At 43.8% G+C, this 26,400-nt stretch overlaps 1 protein-coding gene and 1 pseudogene across 1 annotated transcript in view; one reads left to right on the top strand and one right to left on the bottom strand.

Moving 5' to 3' along the window:
• Positions 1-26,400, bottom strand: part of SCD5 (stearoyl-CoA desaturase 5) — a 131,958-nt gene that overhangs the window by 55,131 nt on the left and 50,427 nt on the right. The gene's annotated exons all lie outside the window — the stretch shown is intronic.
• Positions 23,714-24,098, top strand: LOC102887899 (annotated as a pseudogene).

Below are 26,400 nucleotides of genomic sequence, written 5' to 3'. Positions count from 1 at the left end.
CCTCAGCATGTCATAAACATGAGCACCAGGCAAGCCCAATGCTTCATGAGACAGTTTGCTGAGCTCCCATTACGGACCAGGCACTGAACTCAGAACTAGGTTCACAGGGTGACCACACAAACATGGCCCCATCCCCGGTGGAGTTAACAAGAGTTTGAAAAAAGATGATTTACTATATAATTACAAAGTATGACAAGAACTCTGAACGAAATGAACAGAGTCATATAAGAGAGATTAAAGGGGGGATACTTTAGCTCGTGGGACCAGAGAAGACTGTAGAGGAAGTGAGAGTTAAACTAACCTCTAAAGAATGAGGAAGAGGCAAGATTCAGATAGAAGGACCAACAGATGCAAAGCCCTGCACTGGGGAAGAGAATCTGATTTAAAAAAAAAAAAAAAGCCTGTATCTGACCACCTCACACCCACTAAGACAGCTACTATAATGAAATAAAAACAAACAGAAAATAACAAGGGATGGTGAGGATGTGGAGAAATTGGAACCCTTGTGAACTGCTAGTGGGAAAGTAAAATGATACAGATGCCACCAAAAAGTTTAGTGGTTCCTCGAAAGTTAAATATAGAATTACCGTTTAATCCATCAATTCTACTTCCAGGTATACACCCTGTAGGGGTTCAGAAGGAGTCTTCCCAGAATATGTCACCTGGCATGCAAAGTATTTTGAGCTGAAGACGATCGAGTTCTAAAAGTCTCAAGAACAGCTTTTTGTCTCCCCCTTAACTGCCTAAAAGAATTTAGACAAAGGGCCTGGTCCAGGAAAAACACTATCATCAGAGATATCTACAAAGAACATGGGTTAGATGTAGTGAGGGAACTTGGCAAGGCTTGGAGGCCAAAATCCTCTCTGTGTCCCAGTCTCTGCATGGCATGGCAGACATTCATTTTTCTATTTCTTTGTGAGTTGCCTTTCTCCCCTTTTAAGTCCCAGACTCCTGACCCTTCTCTTTTGTCCAGAATGGCATATAAGCCCCAGTTGCCTAACTGCCTGCTGGCCTTCATGTTCTTATGGAACTGCTGTACTTACAAAATTAATTTTTTTCTCCTGTTAATCTGTCTTATGTTAATTTGTTTATTATACCAGCCAAAGAACCTAAGAGGGTAGAAGGAAAATGTTTCCTCCCTAACCACCCCAAAGAATTGAAAGCAGAGACTCAAATAGACACTCATTTACCCATGTTCACAGCAGCATTATCCATAACAGCCAAAGGGTGAAAACAACCCAACTGTCCATCAACAGATGAGTGGATAAACAAAATGCAGTATAAATGTACAACCTTCAAGTGGAATGGAATTCCGACACACAATACAGAACATGGATGAACTCTGAAAACATTATGCTAAGTGAAATCAACTAGACACAAAAGACAAATATGGTATAATACCACTTACATGGAGTACCTAGAATAGGCAAAATCACAGGGACAGAAAGTAGAATAGAAGTTCCCAGGGGATAGAGGGAGGGGGAAATGGGGAGCTGTTCGATGGTACAGAGCTTTTGTTTGGGATGGTGGCGAGTTCTGGAAATGGATGGTGGTGATGGTAGCACGTCGTGAATGTACTTGAAGCCACTCAATTGTACACTTAAAAACAGTTAAAATAATATGTTATGTATATTTTACCATAATTTTTTTAAAACTGTTTTTGAAGCCCAAGAGGAAGGAGGAGGATCAAGAAAAGGTTCAAGGGGCTTACATGTAGGGCTGGTCAAGCAGGTCCTGGGAACTCACTGAGGCGACTGGATGCTGTGCTCAGCTATGGGAAGCCATTAAAGGATGTTAAGCATGGAAGTATTTAGAAAATTTATGGAAAGTAGACGGTGGGAAAATAATCACCACCCCAAATCAATCCCGGTTAATATTTTGCTATAAATCCTTCTAATACCTCTTAAAACAATAGTCTTTTGTCCACTTTCAAATAGTTTGCATACATAAGATCATCACAACCCCTATTATGGATGTGATAAGATGAAAAGATCGATATTTATGAACAGAATGCAAAAGGAAGTTGGATCCCTTGATTTCTTAACCACTGCACAGTAAAATTCCTCTTAAAAAAAAACAAAAAGCACAGCACTACTTGACAGAATGTCAGAAGGGAGGCTGGAGAAGGGAGCCTACCCTTACTGAACGCTTGTCCTGTCATGGGCTGTCACTTTACCAATGTACCTAAATTTATTGGTTTACTCCTAGAAGGTAGGTATCATAATCCCCATTTTACAGATGTGCAAAACTGAGGCCCAGAATCCTTGGCAAAGGTGGCAAAGCTGGGGCCCAAACAGCAGATCAGTCCAGCCCCGAGCCCTTTCCCCCGGTACAGCAGTTCTTAGGCCTGGCTGAACACCTGACGGTCACCTGGGATCTTAAACAGAGGCTGGGGCTTACAGAGTGGACTGAGTTGGAGGTGAGGACCTGCAGAGCAGGCAACCTTCTCCACGGGTGATTCTGATGCACAGCCAGGCCCTGGAAACCACTGCCCTGTAAGGTATACTCTCTTTTAGAGACCATCTGGTTCCATCCCCTCGATTTACAAATGGAGAGACTGAGGTCCAGAGAGCACTGCACTCTCTCTAGCCCAGCCAGACCAGGACCTTTTGCAGAGCTCCAGGCACCTGGGGCTCAGGGGCAGGAGAGACCAGGACACCCTTTTGTGTCAAGTCTCGGTCCTATTGGCAATCCCCTCCCAGCAGCTCCATTTGATGATGCCAGCTGCTCTCCAGGCCCTGGACAGTGGAGCGTTTGATATCTAGGCACCAGTGGGTGGTGCACGTTATTGCCCAGGTTATGAATGCCACCTACTGCCTCTGTAAAATATCCCTTCCTTGAAAACCTGCTCTGAAGATCAACTGTACTTGTATCACTCTAAGCCTGTGGTTCTCCATAGGGTGAGAAATTTTGCCTTTCCCCACTCCCAGGGACATTTAGCAAAGTCTTCAGATATTGTTAGTTGTCACAAACCAAACTTGAAGGGTGCTACTGGGATCTAGTGGGTTAAGGCCAGAGATGCTGCTGAGCCTCCTCCAATGCCCAGATGCTTCCTACAACAAAGAATTATCACTACCAAAATGTCCATAGTGCCAAGACAGCAAATCCTGCTCTAAATTCTTAGGAAAGTTCTTGAAACCTTCCCTGTTCATTCTCCAGGTGTAACCACACCTGTCCTCACTTCTTCACACTTCTCTGGTTCTGTGGGGAGCTGTAGGAGTAATTTATCTCTGAAATAACTTAATAACAAGCGGAATGAAAAGGATGAGGATGAAAGATCAACAGCATTTTAGGTCACTGATTCTCAAACTTTAATGTGCCGTACATGTCACCAGGGGATCTTGTTTAAATGCAGATGCTGGGCCCCACTCCCAGAGATTCCAATTCAGTGGGTCTGGGGAGGGACCTGAAAATTTTGTTTCTAACACATTCACAGGTGCTGCTACTCCTGCTGGTCCAAAGTCTGAGAGTTTTTGGCTGACCGGCCAAATCTGAGAGAGGGGGCCTGATAAGGGGCTGCTAGTGACAGGGCAAGGCCCTCCCTGGCCACTAATCTCGTAAAATAGTGTTTCGAAGAATTTCAATTAGACCTTACATCTTCCTTTTAAAGATTTGGGTTTACGAAGTTCCAGATTCTGAGCAATTTCCATCTAGGTACTCTTTCAACAATTTTCTCGAAAGCAGAACATTTTCACAGGGTCTTGGAGACTGCAGGCTGAGAAGCACAGAGTTTCTCTTTACTATTAAAACCTTCTAAATTCTATTATACTTACAATAATCCTTGGCCCTTCTTTGTAATCCCCCCTACTTCCACTAAGCCACTTTCTGTTGTGCTGCATGTGGGCTGTAGGAAGATGTGTTCTCTCCTCCCTAGGTATGACTCTTTAAGCAACTGCCCCGTCTTCTAGGAAGATTCAATGGAAAAGGAATGGAACGAGAAAGAGAAGATATATTTCATGCATTTTACACTTATTGCCTATCTTCCTCAAGCATCCTTCCTGGTTTCAGTTAGGTCCCCTTACACTGCTCTGAAGTCCTGGACAAATGCTACTTTTTCTGGTTGAATTACAGCTTCTATGACAATTAGAATGAAAGTCACGGCAGATCACAAAGATACGCAAAATTATACATAATTGGTTACTACTCTGCTATTGCACCGCACTATTTGTAATTCAAACAAAAAAGAAGGCAAGAATTTGGATCTTTTCCAGGACCTCATTGGGTATATACAAGGCTTACTTCGGGCGTTTGGGCTTGACCAGGCATCCCTCTTAGATGCTCACGAGCCCTCTGTGTTTTCCAAGATGGCAATATTCACATTGTATTTAAATAAGAAATTATTGGTCTAATGTCAGCTTCCCTTCTAAACCATAATCTCCAGGGGGGCGGGGATCGTGTCTGTCTTTACATGTATTCTCTGCTGATACCTGTGCAACTTAATTGAGCTAGCGAAAAATACGCAACCATGTTGATTGGTCTCACTTTAAAATTCATGATCACTAACCTCAGCTGAGCTTTAATGTTATCCAGCGATCATATTACATTTCTCTGGTCCCTAGGTGCTCCCTCTCGCCTAGGCTTCTGTTTCATAGCTGCTCCAATTACCTCACCCAAAACACCTCCCTTCTCCCCTCATCTGATAACTTTGCTTCTGATCTCATTGAGAATAGCAGGACCTCCTCAGGCTCCACCACCTCTACCCACCCTCTAGCATCCGACCCTGTACACCCTATGACTTCTCCATTACCACAGATGGCCAGTCTGCACACGCTTTAAGGCTGGTCCTTCCTTGAGCATCCCATCCACTCCATCCTACTCAACTGCTCTGCCATTTTCCCCTCCTCTCTGCATCATTAGTACCCTCTCTCCATATTATTCCCACAGCCTAAAACCACACTGTTATTTCTCTCAAGTTAAACAACAAAATTTACAAACCTCTCCTGATCCCACTTCCTCATCTAGATCCTGTTCCACTTCTCTGCTCCCCCTTATAGCAAAACGTTGTGAATGGATTGTCTCTTAATTGCACACTATAGTTCCTCACTTCCCATTCTCTTTTAAGCCCACTCGATCACGTTTTTGCCCTTCTTCTCTCATTCCCCACCTCGAACAAAACTGCCCTTATCCAGGTCCGGACAAGACAGATGTGGTCCCTTTACTGGTGGGCAGTCTCTAGGTGCATGTTAAACAAACCTTTATGTGGGTGATGAGAACAATGAAGGAGAGGCCCAGGTGCTACAAGAGCTCCTGAACGATGAGCTTGCGAAGGAGGAATGGCATTCTGATAGAGGGAACAGAGTGAACAAAGGCATGGAGGTGTGGAGGCTTTGCGTGCTCAAGCAGTGGCAAATGATTTGGTGTGGCTCCTGGGAGGGGGTGTGGGGTAAGGTGAATTGAGAAAAACAGGCAGGGGCCTAACCAGGAGGGACTTACGATACTAAGATATAAGATATATTTGACCTCGAGGACAATAGGATACCACTAAAAATTTTCATATCAGATTTAGAATGACAGATGTGAAAAACAGATTCAGTGGGCAAAACTGAAGTTGTGCTGAATGTTCGCTATCTGCCCGTGCGGACACACGAGCCCCCTCCTCACACTGCTCCGTGCCCCAGCCGCCAGCCTGTGGAGGCAGCAGTATCAGCTGGCACTTCTGGTGCTGGGCTAGCTGCATCAGAATAACTTAAGGAGCTTTAAAAGCTATGCACATATTCTAGTACCTTATGCTGAAAAGGCAGGGGTTCGCGACTCTGGGACCCTGGGTGACTCAGTTACTCAGTCTGTACGGGAGTGATAGGACAAGGACAGTACTTCTCAAACGAATGTCCCCACAAATCACCTAAGAATCTTGGAAAACTGCAGACACAATCCCGTAAGTCTGAGCAGGGCCAGAGATCCTGCATTCCCAACAAGCTACCAGGTGACTACATTGCCTCTGTCCCACAGACCACACTTTGAGTTGCAAGGCAGTTAGACTCATTAGGACCAAAGAAACCTAATTTTTCTTGGTCTGTGATGTGGGCAAAGGATTTTTGGTGACAGAGCCCAGGATGGAAGTTCCATCTCCCTACACACAGCACTGTGCTTGCTCTTCCTCCCTCCCTCCCTCCCTCCCTTCCTTCCCTGCTTTGTTTCTTCAGGTATAGAGTGAAAACGTTTATTTCACGTAGATTTTAAAATTTAGAAGATGAGACAAGGGCTTCCTTCAAAGCATCACAAAACCAATTCCACAATATAGTCACACAAGAACTGCCAACAGAACCAGCACCGGAAGATCATCCGCGCGTGGCAGGTAGTACCACCTTCACACCTCGATGGTAAAAGATCCCTTTACAGGAATAGAATTTGTCTGACATAATTGCAAAGAGCTCTTAATCATCACAGAATGGTGTTGACAGCCTTTCTCCTGAGGGCAAGTATGTAAAACAAGTTGACCGAACTGAATGATTGGGGGCCAGGAGGAGAAGAATTTTCTTTAGACTAATACTATTCCGCTTTCAGTCCACTTTTGAAAATGCTTGGCATCTGCTGGGAGGGGCCACATGTGTAAGAAGAGCTGTATTTGGAGCTGCCAATCACTTCACATTTTACTAAAAATGCAAAAAAATGTCAAAGTTATCTTATTACTTTATTATCTATCAATATTTGTTCAGTATGACACCAAAGCAAATCCTTGAGAGAGAACTGTTCTAGAGCATAAACTCATTCAGACTGGGATCTTTCCACTTTGCCTTCCTGCTGCCTCTGGGCCTCTTGCTTTCTCCTTCAAAGACTCTTCTTCTCCCTCAAGACACACAAGGCTTCTCTTGGGAAATGGGGAGAAACCATTTATTAGGCATGGGAATCAGAGCTCCCTGGAACCACCCATGGAGAACACAGGCTCCTTACACAGAGAAGTGAGGGGTGCACAGGGTTCCTGCCCGCCATATCCTAGCTGGGGGTGGGGGTGGTGTTACCATCTTACTCTTTCTTGGTCTCAGTTCTCATATCCATGAAACAAACAAAAGACTATCTCAAACAGCTACTGTGAGACAAATGAAAATGTATATAAGGTATTTAGCGAATAGCAATCTCTCCATAAACATTACTGAAAACATCATTATTCTTATCACTAGGCAGCCACTGCCAGGCCAAGGCTGGGTGACCAGGAAGCAGGGCCTTCAGGAGAAAGGATGCCCCAGGTCGCAAAGGCGGCGTTTTCTTATCCTGATCCTCAGCCCTCCCAGCTTCTCTTAGGTGAATTTGGGAAGAGCAAGCACAGAGGTCATGATTCAGGAATAGTTCCATCATCCATCTCTCTCGAACTATCAAAATCAAAACACAACTATCAAAATTAGACTTAGAAATAATTGAGTACAAAGAGAATAATTTCTTGCATTATGGGTACGCTAAATTTCGTTTTTCATTAAGTATTCAGTTTTGATTTTCTCTTGGTCAGTGAATGTGCGGTGTGTGTGTGTGAGATGTGTGTGCACATGCATTTTATATTACTAGCTATGTATGTCTCATTAATGTCTCTGACCATAAATGGAAAACTGTTATTTCAAAAATATTGGTCTCTCTGAAGGAAAACTGATTAAAACCAGCACCCAAACTGGTCAATTTGGGGGGAAGTGAGAAAAAAAGAATAATTTTGGTCCTTATCATCTGAATTATCTGGGTAATTACGGGTCATCATTTCTCTCTCCCTCCCTCTCTCTTTTTTCTGACAAGCAGTTCCTCTAACGGACTTCAGACAGCTAGTGGCTGAAGCCCAGCCCCGGAGGTTTACGCAGGAGCTGGCAGGCACCTCAGCAGCAATGAAGCACGAAGGCTTGGATTCTCAGATCTCAGAGGGCTGAGCGCTGAGCCCTGAAGGGGCATCTTGAGGGAAAGTTCTGACAAGGGAAGCCCTAGGAACCACTGTCACTTTTATGGCTGAGACAAAAGAGCTGGGAATTATTGGGATGAGTCAAGGGAAAGCCTCTGGAAAGGCACTGCTTTCTCGCTGTCCCTCTTTCTCTCCAAAGATCTCCTCATCCTTCTCACCCTCTCCTCTGGCCGGGGGCTCGGCACAAACTCGGTGGGTTCTGACCCCACTTCCATCTAGCAACCAAAGGCCAAGGACACAATGAAAAATATTTGAACATCTGGCAGTGAGGTATACTTGGTTCCCCCACGGGGAAAAATGACAATAATGTTTGTGCCCTAAATAGTAAAAAATATAATAATACTGCATTCTATCAAGATACCACAAAATCTCCTTTAATTCTCTGAATGGTGATAGCATCACTAAGGCGGCTTGACCTAGTTCACAAACTCTGGTTTAAAGGGTTTCCTTCACATATTTTTATTCCTGCCAAGTCTCTGTAAATTGCTATGAATAATCCAGGGCAGGCTTCTTTTGTTTGTTTGGGTTTTTTGTTTTCTTTTCTTTTCTTTTCTTTTTTACAGCACAATTCAGGGCCTAGTTTTCAAGCCTTCACTGATTTTGATGTTTTAAATCTAACCTAATTTTAATAAATTGCCTATTCATTCATTCTTTCCTCAGCAAACATGTACAAGCACCTTCCACGTGCCTGGTTTTCTGCAAGGTACTGAGTATGGGAATGGCCAACAATCCTCCTCTGGGAGACTCACGACCTCCAACCCCTGAGGCCGTAATCAGCCCACAGATTTTTTTATTTTTTAAACTGTGGATTAAAAATAGAAGATTTCGAATTTTAAAATCTCTATGTCTGGATTATTCTGAAAAATTAAAACATCTGGCAATACCTGGCCATCTCCCTTTTCTGCATGGTAACTGTCTACTGAGGCTAAACGTCCCTTTCCTTTAGACAGTCACCCCACTCACTTCTTACACATATACGCACTCGGAATCAACCCTCTTCGTTTATCACCTGCCTGGCCCCTGACCTGGAGCATAACTAGGGCTAACTTCTCCATTAACCACTGTACACACGACACCAAAAGCCCACAGTATATTTTCTTCAGAAGAAAACAAATAAACATATAATAATCGATCCGATCTAAGCTATATTTATCTTTATACCTACACAGTTGTAAAATATAATATCTAATTTTTTTACAGTAGAAGGCACCCATGATGGCAAAAGTAATAACGTGACCCTGAGTATGGCTGAATAATACCAACTCCTTACTTGGAAAATTGGTGGAGCGAAAAGATTTAAGCATCTACCCTGTCTTTTTAGAAAGAACTATAATTCATTCCAGTTGATGAGGGAAAACTTTTACTTTTGAAAGAGCGGCAACTAATAAATGTAGATTTGGGGGGAAATCACCCTTCTGTAATCCTAAGGTGTCCAGGTGGTGTGGTGCCACCCACCTCTCCCTTCAGGACCCAGGCATTCATTCTCACAACTGCTGGCACCGTTGGTGCCTAACAGCTCACATCTGAGTCTCTCCCCAGACATTGCTCTCCATGGAAGCAAGCTGCCAGGCCCAAGGTCTTGCCTGCTCCCTAGGAGCAGCCTGTATCCAATGCATACTCGATAAAGGGGTTACAAAGGCCTGGCCCTTTGCCTCCATTTGTAACGTCTCTGAAGGACCATCCAGTTCCAGAGCTGCCTGCAGCACAGGCCAAGTCCTCTGTTACAAGTGCATTGCAGTTCAGCCTCTTTTTCTGCCCAATCCTACTTCTCTTAGTCACTCACAGATATTACCAAGCACAGTCCCTGATAAACAAGCACACGAATCTGTACCTCACAATCTATTTCCCAGAGAACCAAACTAAGATCCTGATAAACAATGGGTTCTGGCAAGAATCATCCATGGATGCTGTTACGGGTTGAATTGTGTCCCCCCAAAATCCAAATTTTGAAGTCCTAACTGCCAGTGCCTCAGAATATCACCTTATGTGAAGAAAGGGTCTTTATAGGTAAAAGGAGGTAATTAGGGTGGGCCCTAATCCAGTATGACTGGTGTCCTTATAAGAAGAGGAAATTCAAACACAGGCAGTGTAAAGCGACACAGGGAGATAGACATCTACACTCCAAGGAGACAGGCTTAGAACAGATCTCTCCTTCACAACCCTCAGAAGGAACCAACACTGCCAACACCTTGATTTTTGGGTTTCTAGCCTCTAGAACTGAGACAATCAATTTCTGCTGCTGAAGCTACCCAGTCTGTACTACGTTGTTACTGCAGCCCACGCAAACTAATACAGATGCTAAAATCATAGGTCAAAGGATTGTTGGGAAGCAGGATATTCCCATGGTGTCAAAGCATCACCCCCCAGATTACTCAGTAATTGTGAAGAGGAAAATAAAATTTTACCATGGAGGCATCCAGCACTTAACCAAGAGATGAAACTTAGCATCAGTAATAGCGAGTGGAAGATCTTGATATTAGTTGCAATAACTATGAAGCAGTCATTCTTGCCAAATCTGATTAACTTTAATCTAAATATGCTTTTAGACTTAGCTCCCCGTTTACAGAAAATAGAGGAAAAAGGAAACAATCAGACAATTCGAAATATGGGACGTTCTACAGAAAACTGGCCTGGTCTCTTCAAAAAGTCAATGTCAAAGGTGAGAGTCTGTTCTAAAGACAATACAAACAAATAATAATCATATGCAATGCAATGAGCTTGATTAAATCCTGGCTCCAAATAAATCAACTATAAAAGGTATTTCGAGGACAACTGGAGAAAATTTGAATATAAACTGGACTTTAGATTATTATTAAGTCTTGATAATGTCCTTATTTTTAGAGGATGCATATAAAATTATTTAGGGATAAAGGATCATAACATCTGCAATCTACTTTGAAATGACTGAGAAAAAAAGTTATAGATAGACAAAGCAAATATGGTAAAATGTCAATAATTGTTGAATCTCAGTAAGTAGATACACAGGTGTTTAAATATTATTCTTTAAAATTCTCTGTGTTTGAAAATATTCATATTAGAAGTCTGGGGAAAATAAATGTCACTGAGAATCAATAAACACATATGAAATTTCACGTTTCTTCTTTTGCATCACACATGAACACATCAACCAAACGTAGAATCAGGATGCAAAGGCCCAACACAAGAAAATGTGGATTAGGTCATGCCTCGTGCTGGCTTTTTGACACTAAAGTGATTAAAGTTAAACATGTGCATACTTCTCCTTCCTGCCTACCAATAGGTAGGCCCTAAAACAAGTTGAAAAAAAAAGGGTCAGACAAAAAATAATGTAAAAAGATATACATGTGGCTATGCTTGCCTCTTCTCTGATCCTGAGTCTCAGTTTCCTCATCTATATAATGGGGAGAACAAAACAAATCTGGAAGGACTGTTCTTAGGATTAAAGATGAGGAATATCAAGGGCCTGACACTCAGTAGATAGACGATAAATGCCCCTCTATAGGCTGTCATTGTGACCATGGGCGGTGGGAGTAGCCAGTGGCAGCAGGAAGATAAGAACCCAGACGTTCTGGCCCCTGAGCCTGTCCTGCCCCCGTGGCATTTTTTTTCCCTAATGAGCACAAAAATGATAACTGAGAGGGAATTTTCACCCTCTCCCTTACAAAGAAATCAATGGACACATTTTGTTTATATGTCAATTGTGCACTCGTATTTAGGATTATAATCAGGAAGAATTCAAGAGGGGTTTCTTGAAGGCCTAAGACAAGAAAAAAGAAAATTCAAGTCAGAAAAGTTCCATAACAAGGAGGCCAAATCTTTCCTGTAATCTATGTCAAGACCTAGGAATATTTTACTGCTTAAAAAAAAAATAACTTCCCAGAGCTTTACAAATAAATAAATCCTTCCATTTCACATGCAATGTAGTTGACATTGGGCTTTCTTCCGAGTTAAAGGGACTCAAGGGCAAAGTCTTTTGATGTTTAGAATAGAACCTTGAATGCAATTCAAACCCCAAGAAAGCTACCGCTCCTGTCACAGCCAATGTGAACTTCCTGAAGATAAAATCCATACTTGGGTTTTATTTTCATTTCATCATCAACTACTCACAGTACCTCAATGACATCTTTTTGTCTCACCAAACAAACAAAAATGACAGTGTTGGGTGGCATGAGTGTATTTTTTTTTCCATTTGTTTTTGTGATGCTCATCCATGGAAATTTTAAGACATGCTACCTCATGAAAGTAAAGCACTTGATTTCGGGAAGTAGCAATTCCAGTGACAAGGTGAGTCACAGGAAAGAAATGAGGGTGTCTGAGCTTCTGAGTTCCTGGATGCCTTGAATGAGTCCAGGGGAGACAGTGCCCTTTCTGAAGGCTCTTAAACAAGCGCATGCAACTACTTCCTGCTACCAGCACATTTGTCACTAAAAAATAACCCTGAATTTTTACAGCAAGGCTAATAGGATTCTCCCAACTGGGTAAATGAGTTACCTGGTCATGGAAATGGAAAAGACTAGCTGTTTTTACACTGCTTGTTAAGGAGGCAGCCGTTTTGTGTGTGTGTGTGTGTGTGTGTGTGTGTGTTTGTTGTTGTTGTTGTTTGTTTTTAAAGAGAGACTTGCAATAAAATATATTACACACAGCAGCCTCGAACACACACAAATATAACAAATAAAAATTTCGTAAAACAATCCTTAATCTTTACTATATACAGTGCTCTGAAATTTTCTGCTCTATTTTATTTTATTTTTAAATGTTGGTCACAATCCAAACTAAACTGTTGCATACCAACTCATAGGTTACAATCTGCAGTTTGAAACATGCTGGGCTAGAGGAAGCCTTCGCTTCTTGGCACATTCTTGTCACATACATAACCCTCCTCGTCCTGTTCCTCTCCCTAGGAACTGCCACAAATCAATCTTGATGGTCAAGAAAAAAGGACAGCTTTTCTTTTTTCTCTCATTGTCAAAGTTCTGAAGGGCACCCGTCATTGCTGCCAGGTTCGTCCCACAGGGTGGAGGTTGTCCCAACCCTAATGGAATGGGGTCTGTTTACTTATACAATCATCACAGGATAAAAGAGGGATGTGTTAGGGCCACCCCATCTCACACCTTGAGGCTCTTGGATTCACATTCAAGTGAGGAGAGATTTTCCCATATCCATCTGATTCTGAACTCATCAGCCTTAGATTCAAGTGAAACCTGAACCTGGCTGTGGGTGTGGGGATTTGCAACGGTGATATTCAGTGGGCAATGCCGCAGTGCTGCTCATCTGCAGAGGATACAACCTGATTGCCCCTGGAACAGTCAACAAAGGGATGCCATCCACCCAGAGCACAGGAAGAGTGGCACCCTTGGACTTGTGCACCCTGGCCCTCCAGCCACAGTGTTGAATATATTCCAAATGCTCAGAGAGGCACTTGTCCTCACCTTCTTTGAATGTGCAGGCCCCACCCCTGGGTTATGGTCTCCCCAAATCAGAAGTTACGGCCCACCCATGCACTCCCTTGTGAACATTCTTTTTTGCATCTCCCAGGGACAGGTCTGCTCTGGGCTTTGGTTCCTCTGAGAAGTAATAGTCTGTCCTCCCTGCCCCCTGGACACCCCCACTGACAGTCGAAACTGTTCTGACTCCTCAGGTAAGTCCGTCACCAGCTGGCGTTTCTCTGGTTCTGGGAAGGTCCAGCTTTCCTCTGCCTCCCCTCTCTGGCCTTGAGCTTTTCAATGAGTAAGACTCTCTCTCTTGTCATCTCTGCATCTGTATCCTGTCCTCAGCTAGTCCACTAAGTTAGGCCATTTAAGAATCATCATCCTGAATTTACTTGTGCAGGTCTTGTTTTTGCTACCTGTTCTTTTCTTTTCCCCCTTCAACGAGCACATTTTAGTTCTCATAATTCTTTCGCCTACCCCTGGACTTACCAATTAGGGGTCTCCTCCTTCCTGCAGATAGTCATCAGGCAGCTCCTCTGAGCAGTGTTCTCAACCTAGGTGGCACATGTGAAGCACCCAGGGGGCTTTCAACAGTCTGGAGCCCAGGCTGCATCCCAGACCAGTTAAATCAGGACCTCTGAGGGCAGGGCCCAGCCACTGGTATTTTTAATGCTCTCCGGGTGATTACAAAGTATACGCAAGGTTGAGAACCATTATTTATTATTACCACTTAAAGCACTTGTCCATGTTTAAGACGCTTCTCCAACCAGTAGAGAGCAGAAGCTTCAACTTCCAGAGTGAAGACTATTCCAGTCCCCATTGCCCAGGATGAGATCCCTTGCAAAGTTCACATCTCAAGCCAGGACTTGTATCTCTGAGAGAGTCTTTTAAATCAAAATAAAACCAGTTATTCCCCAGCGCAACACAAGTATGAGCATCTCAAAGGAGCCCTAAATTGCACACCAGCACTAAAAGCTCTGACCCTGGGAAGAATTACTGAGGGGGATTTTGTCTCTGATGGTAAGATCCTCAGATGCCAAACCAAAAGCGACGAAGACCTACAGGCTGCAGTGACTGCATCTGTCTGGAGGAGTCGGGAAGGCTACAAAGAGGATGTGGTTTCTGACCTCAGCGTTTGAGAAAGAATGCAAATTTTTCAGAGAGGAGGGAGAAAAGCATGGAGTGCTTGGAGAAGGGCTGGAAGTTCTATGTGGATGAGGTAACCGCGGACAGCTCTTTTCATCCAAATCTCACTAATCTGCCTCATAAGTGAAGAAACCACCTTTGAGCCTCTGAAAGCTGAAACTGCACCACTAAAATGAAAGAATCCAAGCCACTAAGAGGTATCCACTCAAAAGGTTTGCGATGAGTTGCCAAGTCTGTGAAGATAAGTAGGTTGCCATTTAGAAGGCAGAGGGATCTGTTTGGGGCTGGGAGGGCGAGGTAGGGGTTCCCAGAAGAAAGAAGCTATATACTGCAGGTGGCGAGAGGGGGAACATGGAGGCTGAGCCAGAGCGGGAGGTTGGGCGGGTGGCCGTTGAGCACCAGGTCAGAATTGCAGGGGGTCCCAGTCAGTTACCTTACCTGATAAGCTCCACTGTAGGCTCCCTGAAAGCAGCAATCAGCCCTGAATTTCACCCCACCTCGAGAGCACCAGCACACAGCTCTGCAACCGACAGCTCTGAGTACAGAAAACTTTGTTAAAGGAACAGGAAACATCTTTGAAATTAATGGGATGGGGAGGGTGGAAGGGATAAGGTAGGGTCCTCGAAGTGAGTCTAACTGGTGCGAGGTTAGAGCCATCGACTGCCAGCGTGGGATGCTCCACCGCATTAGGATGTCTTAGTGCTTTTCAATTCCTGTCATTTCATTATCAATCATTTTCAACTCTGTGACTTATCTGCAGGGGACCAACCAAGTCTGCCATTTTTGAAAGCGGAAAGCTGGAGAAAGCAGCTTTCCGGTCTGCGGTGACTTCTCCAGGCAGCCATCTGGTTGTAGCGGGAAACAGCAATTATTTTGCCTTTGTCAGGAATCCCAGGTGCTGACTGCAGCTGCTGGGCCAAGGTCTGGCATGGCTGCAGCTTGGCTAGGGGAGCTTTGAGAGCCCGCAGGGCCTGTGAGCTCAGAGCAGGCCGCCAGGAGAGAGCACCAGCTCCCTCCTTCTCCTTCTCCCTCTCCCCATTCCAGAGGTAACTTTCTGACAGGGCTTGGGTCTGTGAGACCCCCGGGAACAGCCACCAGCACAGTTGCAGTAACCAAGAGCACACAGCATACACTGGCCACAAGTCCCCGAACTTGGGGTCACATCTCTGCTCTCACAGCTTAGAAGTGGAACCCTTATTTTCAAAGCCTATCTGCATCCTGCGAGGAGCCTCTCCAGCTGCTAGGAGGCAGCGCAGCTCAGATGAGGGTGGAGGGTAGGGCTTGGGGTCCTGGAATGGGAGCGCCATCACACTCTGCTCACTGAGACAGAGAGTGAGCTGGACAGAATTCAGACCTCGCAGCCACACAAATACAAGGACCCGAAACAGCCCCATCTACTCCTCACTCCCTTCCCTCCCCAGAGGTGGGAAAATGACTGCAACTGCCACGCCGTATTTATACAGTATCACCATTTACTTTGGGAAAGGTAGGTTGTCCTCTCCCTGCATCAGGCCGATGCGCCGCCTCCAGCTTTCACTTCTTACAAACCCAGTTCCAACCATGAAAGCTGCAATTACGGTCCCTCTCCCTCTTCTCACTCTCCTTCATCACCTGTCTGTGCTCAAAACACATAGGAAGAGAGAAGATTCTTTTTCTCTCTTCCTATTACTTCCAAAATCCTCTGCTGTTTTATTCACGAAGCCACGCAGTCAGGTGGGTTTCTGGGCCTACCCCGTGTTCAGCATTTGCTAGGGCCGGTCTTCTCAACAGCTTGAGTCTCTCTGGCTGAAACTTCACTGTCAGAGCCTGCTGATAGCCAGGCCACTGGCTAGGTTCTGAGATGGCATCTTTCACTGATAAATGATAGACCTACAAGCTGGAGCACAGTCCCTGGGTCCCCTCACAGCAAGTAAGGACAGGAAGTACAAGTACTCCAGGGAGAGAGTTCAGGGGAGGAACTGAAACCTGGGCTGCAGAGAAAGGGAGAGCCTCCCCATCCTCTTCCTCAGTGGCCTCAGAGTGTAGTTCCAAGACTAGAAGCAGCTGCGGCTCCTGGGAACTCATCAGAAATGCTATTTTCATCACCATCTGTCTAGGAGAAAGAGGTGGGGCCATGGTTCTCAAATGTTGGCATGGATGATGATAATGATGATGATGATGATGATGGCTGGTACATAATAACTATTCGCCAGCCATTGTTCTAAGGACTTTATGATCACATTTAATCATCAAAACAAATCTCTAAGGAATTAAGCACCATTAATGTTCTTGCAATTTTGTAAGTAAGAAAACTGAGAAATGGAGAGGGTAAGGAAATGGGTATAAATACGGAGTACATAACAGAACAATCAGTCAGGGGCCACACACACACACACACACACACACTCTCTCTCTCTCTCTCTCTCTCTCTCTCTCTCTCTCTCTCTCTCTCGCTTTGGTCTTCTCTTCCCAGAGCATGGGCAAACTTGGTCTGGTTCACTGTCATGTGGTAGTACAGCTCAATGGCCAAGAACCTACACTTTTGGCCAGTGGCTTGGGTTTGCAGCTTGGTTCTACCATGCTGTGAACTTAGACGAGCTACTTTGGCTTCTTGTGCCCGTTTCCTCAGCTGTCGAGTGGAGATAATAACTGTACCCATCTACCACATACTGTGGTTGTAAAGATTAAATAGGTTAATATATGTAAGCATGACTGATGCATAGCACATGTTCAAGAAATGAAGGCCTCTAATTTGTGGAGGAAAAAAAGGAAGAAGAACATGGGAAAGGGAAGAAAAAATTTGGAAACCCCAGCCTGAAAATTCTGTGACAACTTCTCAGGTGAAAACTCAGGAAGGTCCCTGCCCATTCTCCCCTCTGCTGGGAAGCACATGCTAATGACGCATTTTGTGCTCCCCCGAGGATGACAATGTGACTCTCAACATTCTGGGTCTTAGGCACATATTCTTATGGTATTGACGGGCCCACCACCCTCTGACTTTGAGAACCACCTGATGTAAGCAGAATTCTGTGTCTTATTTACAAAGAAGCAAATAAGGGTGCGACCCATGAGGCTTAGTGCCCTGCTTCCACAGGCACAAAGGCAAAAAGAAAAATGGCCACTATTAAATAAAATGAAGTCGGTGTTTAAACCCTTAAGGACATCTAGCTACTTAAAGGAAATGTCTGACTCTATTTTACCAGGATTATTGCTGCTGTTAGAGGTGGATAAAATAGCAAAAATAACCCCTAGGGAGCCAAGCTTGTGCAGCAAGAAGGAGCAGACCAGAAGGAAAAGGAGGCCTATGATGCTGAAATGTGGTGGTCCTGGCTTAATTAAGGAGGTAAATTCTTTTGAATGGAGTAAGGAGCCCCCATTTTGTCCCCCTCCTCTCTCCCATGGCCTCCCTCACTTCTGAAAAATCCAAAACAATGTAAACACCAGATCCAAGTAGATAAAGCTCTGGCATCAGATGAGACGACCAGACAGCTAACCCAACATGCTTTTCTCCCACAGCCACTGAAGGCTCCTGGTGATCACGCATTCTCTCTCCGTATAATCAGCAGAGAATTTGTGCAGCTCTGAGATGCTGCTTCTACGCTTTTCTAGCTCATGTTTAAGTACTGTGCAGCTGTCAGAAACCACATGATGGAATGTAGGGTTTACCTCTTTTCTGTCCTTGACAAATTACAATATAGTCTTTAAAATCGTGTTTTTAACCAATTTTGTATTGAGAGATGAACACCAACAACAAAGCAACAGAAAAATCAAATTCTCTTCTTACTCTGCCATATAACAAAACTGAATAATCTCTTTTAGCTTTATTATTACTTAGGCTTTTTTTGTTAACATACCTATAATCAATATTTACAAAATTTGAGCTCGGCTATTTTTCACTTAGCATTATAGATCAACATTTCTATTGGTTTTCATAACACACAAACTTATCATTCTTAATAGTAATATTATATTTCATTTTATACTCACAGTATATTCTATTTTATCATTTTAAGTATTTTTTCCATTTTTCTTCCCCCCGGCCCTAATTTTCTTCTTTTATTTCTCCAGGATATGGTCTCAAACATATGTTTTGAAGCCCAAAGGATGTGATATATCATGGCTCATTACACTTTGCCACGTTGCTTTCCAGAAATTTTGTACTAATTTACATCGGTATGAGAATATAGCTTCCTCAAAAGTCTTGCCAGATTTTTATTTTGTAATTGTAATTTACTTTTATCAGTTTAAGTGGCACTGCGTGATTTTGTGGTTTAAGTTCTTATAATTACTAGGGAGGCTGAATCCTTTTTCAAGGGTTTTTTTCTATTTGTGGCCTCGTGTGAACGATGTGTTCAGAATTTTTTGACCATGAAGGTAGTAGAAATAGTATTGTCCTTGTGGATTTGGTTCCATTGCCTAGGGTTTCTGGTTGTTCATTTCTTTCATTCATTCTATGTATCACAAGCAATTTCCCCCCTAAGTCACTTTGACTCTAGAAAGTTTTGGTCAGTCCACGCAGGGTCCCCTCAGCAGGCAGATCATCAATTCAGCCCAGGTTCCTGGAGTCCTACTTACTGGTGGTGGCTGCACACAGTAATCCCCTCATCAATTTTCCTGAAGGCAGTCTGATTTTTAAGTTCCCCAGCTCCCTAAAGAACTCTATTCTCAATTTGTCAAATATACCCAGCAATTAGTCAATGTTGTATCATGCGCTACTGAAAAAAAAATCAGGCTCACTATTTTCATGCTTGCCTTTCTAGTCTTCTCTGATTTATATTGTGCCTTTCTGTTAAGGCAGCATTAAAAGTTCTCATCGCAAGAAAAAATAGCCATGTGAGGTGATGAATGTTAACTAGACTTATTGTGGAGATCATTCTGCAATACATACATATATCAGATCATTATGATGTACACCTGAAACTAATTCAATATTATATGTCAATTATATCTCAACAAAAACCTAAATATTTGAAACATGTTACAGAATGGACATAGGGTCAATTTAATTAGCCCAAAGAATAACCACCACCTGGGAATATATCTCCCTTTTGTGAGCATCACCCCAAATCATAAAACAACAGTGAAAACTAAGAACTGTAAAAGAAATGCTAAATATTGCACAAATTACTTGATGAAAAGTGGCCAAAATTTTTCTCTTTTAAAAATATGTTATTGTCCATTTCCTGGCCTTTTTTATTTTATTTCTTTTTTTTTTTTTTTTTTTTTGCCTATAAGGACCCCAAGTTGGGGAAGAATGCATGCTTCCTCTCACTCAATTCTTTCTTACTCACAAGCTTACAGCATGCAGCCACTCACTCACCCTTTCCACCCCTCCACACCCACGCCCCGTTCCCTAACCCCAGCGACCTCCTAGTCACAACTTTGGTCTCTGGAGAGGTTACTGGTAGAGGGTAGTTACTCTGAAGAGCTACATATCCAGCGGGTGAGGAGAAGTGGCATTTCTCCGCTGTGTTAGACACAACTATACCTGCAGTTCCAAGTTATAGATGCCAAACAGCTGCTACTGCTATTACTATTGGTGGTGGTGGTACTTATTGAGCACTTAGAATATGCTATCACATAAGATAAGCACTTTATATGCCTCATCTCATTTGATCTTCACCAACACTATTATCCCATTTTACAGATGAAGCAAAGTGAAGTTTAGAAACTTGGCCAAGACCTAATAATAACAGAACTGAGGACTGACACTATATAACAATATACTGCCTCTTGCAGTATTATAACTTTCTGGTGATTTGTAATCAATTGTAACGTTTCCCTCAAGTGTGTTATTTTTAACTATAATAATTTTTTAAAAACACATTTTAATCTCATCCCTACTAGTTAGGAGTTGACCTTTTCTATTAGGCCAAATGCAAAAAGCCCCAAACTGTGATTTCCCAGGCAAATAGCAGTAAGCACCTTTCCATCTTCTGTTCTTTTCTAATAGCTCTGCGTGCAAGTCAACACTTGCTGCATGTGAGATATTTGGGATCATACAAGGGGATGGGAGTAGGGGAGCGCCAAGGGCGATGGGAGGGCGGAGAGCCCAGCCTGGAAGTCAGGAGGCCTGGCTGGGTTTTAGCCCACTTTCACCACTGAGTTCCCTCTCTGGACCACAGGCTTCTCATGAGCAAAAGGAATCCAGGGAGAGATATGGTATCTAACATTCCCATCCTGCTTTAAATTTCTAACAATCGTGAAGCCTGGTAGGGTCATCATACTGGTGCCTGAGGTGTGGATGCAACGCCCCCTACCGGCAGCTCTCGGCAGTGAGATCGTGGTCCCTAGCTCAGCACTGCCACCTGCTGGTCCTGCTGCTGAGGTGGCCCAGCTGTGGGGACTGGGAAAGAGGGAAAGTGATTTAAGCATGCTGTATATGCCATGTTTCTGCTAAAAGAAATGTGCTTAGGATTCAGAAGGGCAAACGTTTTAAAGAGGACAAAAGGATTACAGCATGATTTAGGAGGAAGTTGGATAGTGGAGCCGTCTGTAAATGCTTGTTAGCCTGGTCGATAATGAAAAGCCACAATTTTAAAAATGCTTTTTTTTTTTTTCTTAGCATGGAATATCCTCTTAAAGGCCAGCATATACCTATTCTGTGAAAGTAAAAAATAAATTCTTCTGTTGCTTTTGTGTGTTTATTTCTAAGCATCCCCCTCCAAGGGTGCTTCTCAGCTTCAACAACCTGCTGTTTGAATCTGCTCACCTTTGCCAGCTGAAAAAAAGCCCCAGGCACTTCATTTCTCAGCAACTTGACCTGCTCTTCCACTATCACCAGCCTCCACTCCCTTCCCCGCAAGGGCATTTGATGTGGTACATAGGCCCTTTCAACTTAGACTCTAGATAAACACACATAAAACATTCACATTTTAAAAAGCCCATTTAAAGCCATTTCTAAAGGCTTTAGAAAGGGTTTAAAATGAAAACCCCTGAGCCTTGAATCTACAGCCCACAGCTGAGCAGAGCCACTTTGCTTCTCTCACTCACCTCTTCCTGAGACCTCACACCCAAAGACTGGGTTGTTCGGCCAGTACCCTCTGCACCTCTCCTGTGTCACTCACCTTCCCTGCGGGCACAAAGTCAGAGGAGAGGAAGGACGGAAGTAGGAGATGGGAGGGGGCGGGGGGACTGCAGGGGGCAAAAAGCCACCTGTGCTGGGCCTAGGCATTAAGGAGTAAGTATCAGGATAACATCCCACAGTGTCCACTTAAGCCAGGCCCCAACAGAAATCTAATTTATGGTACAGTCCATTTTCACAATAAGCTCCTAAAGATCCTATCTCTTGCAATTCACGCAGAGATATTAACCTGCTCATACGTTCATGAATGGAAGACATAGCGTGGCCTGTTCTCTAAACCAAGGGCTCCCAGTTCCTCACCTGTAGTCCATACCCCAGGATGCTCGCCCAAAGCCGGCCACAGCTGGCTTGGTTTTTCCTCTCCCCTTCTCACCCTTCTGGATCTTTTCTTTTCCTTTCTATTCTTCCAAGTATAAGCCAATCAAAAAATATAGACTCATTTTAATTCCTCTCCTCATCCTTTACTCCAGATCTGTCCAGACGGAGTCTAGAATCAGGGTGGCCCAGACAGAATTCTCGTAGTGAACTGGGGACAGCCAGGCTGAAATGTTAAAGGTGGAGTCTTTTTTTTTCCCACCTCTTGAATTCAGGTTATGTCATTTTGCGTTAGCCAACAGAATGTAGGAAAGTGATGCTGCACACAGAGCTTAGGCCTCAAGAAGCCTTATGGGTTCTGCTTTGGTCTCTTGAAACGCTGCCTGGATCACCAAAAGGGTAGCTGGTTTAACCTCCCAGAAGCTGAGAACCGTGAAAATGAGAACCGAGGCGCCCAGCCAGCAGTCAGCGCCGACTGCCAGCCGTGTGAGTGATGGCTGTGCGCAGCTGCAGGAATGAGCCCAGGTGAAATCAGCAGAGGAGCAGCGCAGCCCAGCCCAGCCCAGCCCAGAACCCGGAGAAATGACCTATCAGTGCTGTTTTAAGCCACTCAGTTCTGGGGTGTTAGGCAGCAAAAGAAAACTGAAACAGATGCTTTTACTTTTTTTTCTATTGTTTATGAAATAAGATACGAGAATGGAATTTTCTTCTGCCTCTATTTTGACAGAATAGAGGCACCAATGTGATAGATATCAGATTCCCACGTGACTGTGAAACAAACCCCCTCATACAGAATTCACAAAGGAAATTATGGAGACCTGGCACCACCACTCTTGGACGCCTCATCCAGATCAAGGACGTGAAAGGGATCTAAGGGCAGTGTGTGGGGGGAGGGGAAGATAGGTAGAGAGCTTTTTTTTTTGGAAAGCTGTTCATGAGTTAACACCCACAACGAAACTGGAGCTAGAGCTGTATCTCCTTCATCTTAAACCCAGTGAAGAAGGTTTACGTGGACCACTTGGAGAATTTGGAAATACTGCCAGGAAACAGCCCATACAATGGATCCGGATCCTTCCCTCAACACCCTAAATGGGCTGTGACAGCAGAATGTAGAGGCATATGAAGATTGGTCTGCTCTTGTGGGGTTTCTTGGGTCAATTGTGTCCTGTGGACCAAATGTGGTCATTCAGAAGAGAGAGCTGGTGTGGAGTTAGCTTGAGTCCTGTCTCATAGGACATCTAGAGGGCCAGAGAGACCCCAGCAGCAAGAAGCTAGAGGTGGACACTGGATTGCTAGGGTCTTAGAAAAAAAACCAAAGGGACCTCCTGGAATAAAGATGCATCTCCTTATGCCCACAAGACTGTAGGAGGGAGATGGCCAACAATGGGCACCATCTGAAGAACCCACTACAGTGCCTAGTAAAGGAAGGAGTCCACATCCAACACTGGCCTGGCTCCCAGAGTGGGAAACTGGCCTTTCTAATTCCCTTGTCCCTAACTTCCTACCCAATCTTTGAGGTTCAGAAACTAGCTAGGAAAGTGAGACTTGCAGGCAGGAAAAAAGCATTAAGCAGAGACCACAGAGAGGCCACCATCTACCCACCAACTGTCCCAGGGCTGACTCCCAGCCTGGTGCAGGTTTGAGATGGGGGAGAAAAGGAGGGTCAGCATTAAATCAGGTTCAAAGGTTTGATTTTCATCTTGGGCTGCACATTCTCATTCCCGAATTGAGACAGTGCAACTTCGGATGACATGAGGACAAGACAATGAAATAACTTTCTTAAGGAACTAAATGTCACAGGATTTCAGCATGAGCTGAAAAGAGTCATAGGCTGAGTTTTTACGTCAACCTTCCCCTCTTGAACAAAATTCAGTCCTCTTTCGGTGACAGTGTCTGCAGGTATTCAGAATGGTCTAGCGTTTGACCTACCATTGAAGGCTGTCCTACAGTACAGCCTCTAACAAAACTAGGCTGTCCCAAACCTTTGGTAATAGAATTGTTTACCTTTATACCAAGAAGGATGAGAAAGCACCAAAATCTGTGTGTGGCGTGTGCCCAGGCCGACTTTGCAGAGTTCGTGCTTGCGAGACCTGCAGTTCTAATGAAGTCCGCAGGGCCTGCGGTGGGTCCATGTGTGCTGCATGTGTCCATGCCAGGACCAAGCGTACTTTCCTTACTGAAGAGCGGAAAGCTGTGGTGAAAGCATTGAAGGCGGAAGCACAGTCCGAGAGCTAAATAAAAATGTGAAGCTTTTTTTGAGTAACAAAACAATTAAAAGTCAAAAAAATATATTTAAAGGGCAACAAGGAAAATAAATACTATTTCGATTGTATCACTTATTAATTATGCTTGTTGGACTTGCTAGTTACATTAATTTTGTCTATTCACCATTTCTCCTGAATATACTTTAAAAGACAAGAAAGTTCTCTTTGTGCAGTCTCTTTCCTCAGACAGTTACCCATATTTCTCCTTGCTCACATTATCCTCCCACTCATACAAACTAGGTGGGCTTATAACTTATCACATGATTACATTTATCCAGGTCCAGAAAGTCCCTAGCTGTTTATCATTTAGGACATGGCAGCTCTTGAGGCTACAAACTAATAGGTTTCCCCAGGTGCTTAAGGCCTTGGCGAGCTTTACCGTCCGTGACTGTGGGAAGAGGTCAGTACAGGTGTCTATTGGCTTAAGGCCAGTCTCCCGTGTCTGGAAGACAGGACTTCATCTGCACACCTGCCTAAGAGGTTTCAGAGACTGAAATCTGTAAGCGAGTTTTAGGACTTCACGCTGGAAAGTTGAAATCTAATAGGGAAGATGGGTTGGCAGAACCTGACAGAACTTCCAGCAAGTAAATTTTTATAAATAAAAGATGCAATCAATTATTTAGCATAACCAAACATGCTTGAAGAATATTGGTATCACTTGCTAGTTCTCAAGAATCTAATGCATAATCACAGAGATGCATAATGCATAAAGACATAGGCCCACTGGATACCATCTAAGAGAGAGCGACTGGCTGGAGTGAGAGGGAAAGGCATTGCATTTCAATTATCTGCAGGTGATGTGTTGCAGTTATTCATGTAGTAAAAAAAAGATGAGGTGGAAAAGTGGCATCCATGTCTTTTCTGTGGAAAGATGGGTAAGTCTATGAGGACTCGTACTAGATGAAGAACGAGGGTGCTGAGCTGTTTCTGACTGTGGAACAAATGATGCTTGGTACCATGGAAGTTTAAGTCACGCTCCCACAGTCACTCCTCAGTGTTGGAATCGCCGCCCCAGGAAGACGTCTTGCTCGCTGTCCTACAAAGACATCACAGGGTGGACCGTGGAGATTTTGTCAAGGTCCAGGGCATGGCCCTCAGCATCGCTGGCTTTGAAGTCTGATCCAGAGACTCCATTTCCCAAGGGACCCATTTTTTGGAGACAGAGTCACATGATCCAGCCTCCCAGCCTAAATCAGAGAGACAGTTTACTAATTGACTGGGAACTCGAAGTCCACACCCAATGCATTCCTTCACAGCAGGCAGACCTCTGTGGGAGGCCAAATTCAAAGTAGTGGGTTGCTGGGGCAGTATGGCATCACAACAAGGAGAGATGTGAACAGAATGTTTCAGGCAGCAGGCTAAGGCAGCCTGAGGTGTCCATCTCACAAGAGAAAGGGTCTAGCCAGTGGTTTTCGAATTTCATGTCTATATACATTAGAATTGTGAAATCATTTTGCAAGTCACCCTCAGACACTAATTTAAAATAAAATAATAAAATACAGAGTAGTATAGAAAGCATCAAAGAGTACTGCATGTAACAGGTAGGTAAGAGGCAGTACAGAGTGATGGTTAAGAGAACAGAAACTAAATGCAGTTTCTGTAGGATCAAATACCAGCCATCTAACATGGGCAAGTTACTTAATCTATTCCTCAGTTTCTTCTTTTGCAACCTACCCCGTAAAGTTCTTGTGAAAATTAAATGGCTTAATACCTATAAAGGGCATATAACCGTGTCTGGCTATAATAAGTGCTATATGAGCTTTCATTATTAGTAAGAACTGCTTTGTGAAACTATTGTTCACAACCGAAAATACCAGAATCGAGTTCCTATGACAACTGGAGTCAGATATGCTGAGCAGGACATGAGAGAAATCGGGGGACTGAGTGGTTTCCATTGTATTTGAGTTAGAAAACTATGGAAACAGCGGATTACGGGAAAATGAGAACCAGAGGAAATTATCCAAAAGAACATCCCAGATGACCAGGCTAGAGCTCTCCAAAGCTGAGGAGTGTTTTTTAGTGAATTAAGATGAAAGTGCTTTCGTTGAGATGAGATGCCATAAATATCTCTTCTCATTCTCCGATGTGCACTTTGCCTTTTTTTCTTTTTGGCTTTCATCTGAGACCATGATGACATATTTTGATCCACTAGAATGGATCATCAAGTTTAAATTTAAACTTGAACTTGAATTTCCTCTCTTCAGATCAGTCAGGTTCTTATCTCAATCTTTAAGAATATCAGCCATACCGATTCCACCCCACACCACAAAGTCTTTCTTTCATATATTTTTCCATGTCAGGAAGAAGATATATCTTTGGAGAAGATATGAC

Source organism: Pteropus alecto, unplaced genomic scaffold (genome assembly GCF_000325575.1).
Source record: "Pteropus alecto unplaced genomic scaffold, ASM32557v1 scaffold161, whole genome shotgun sequence".
NCBI lineage: Eukaryota > Metazoa > Chordata > Mammalia > Chiroptera > Pteropodidae > Pteropus > Pteropus alecto.
The sequence above is the reverse complement of the archived record's forward strand: the minus strand, read 5'-3'. Positions and strand labels throughout refer to the sequence as shown.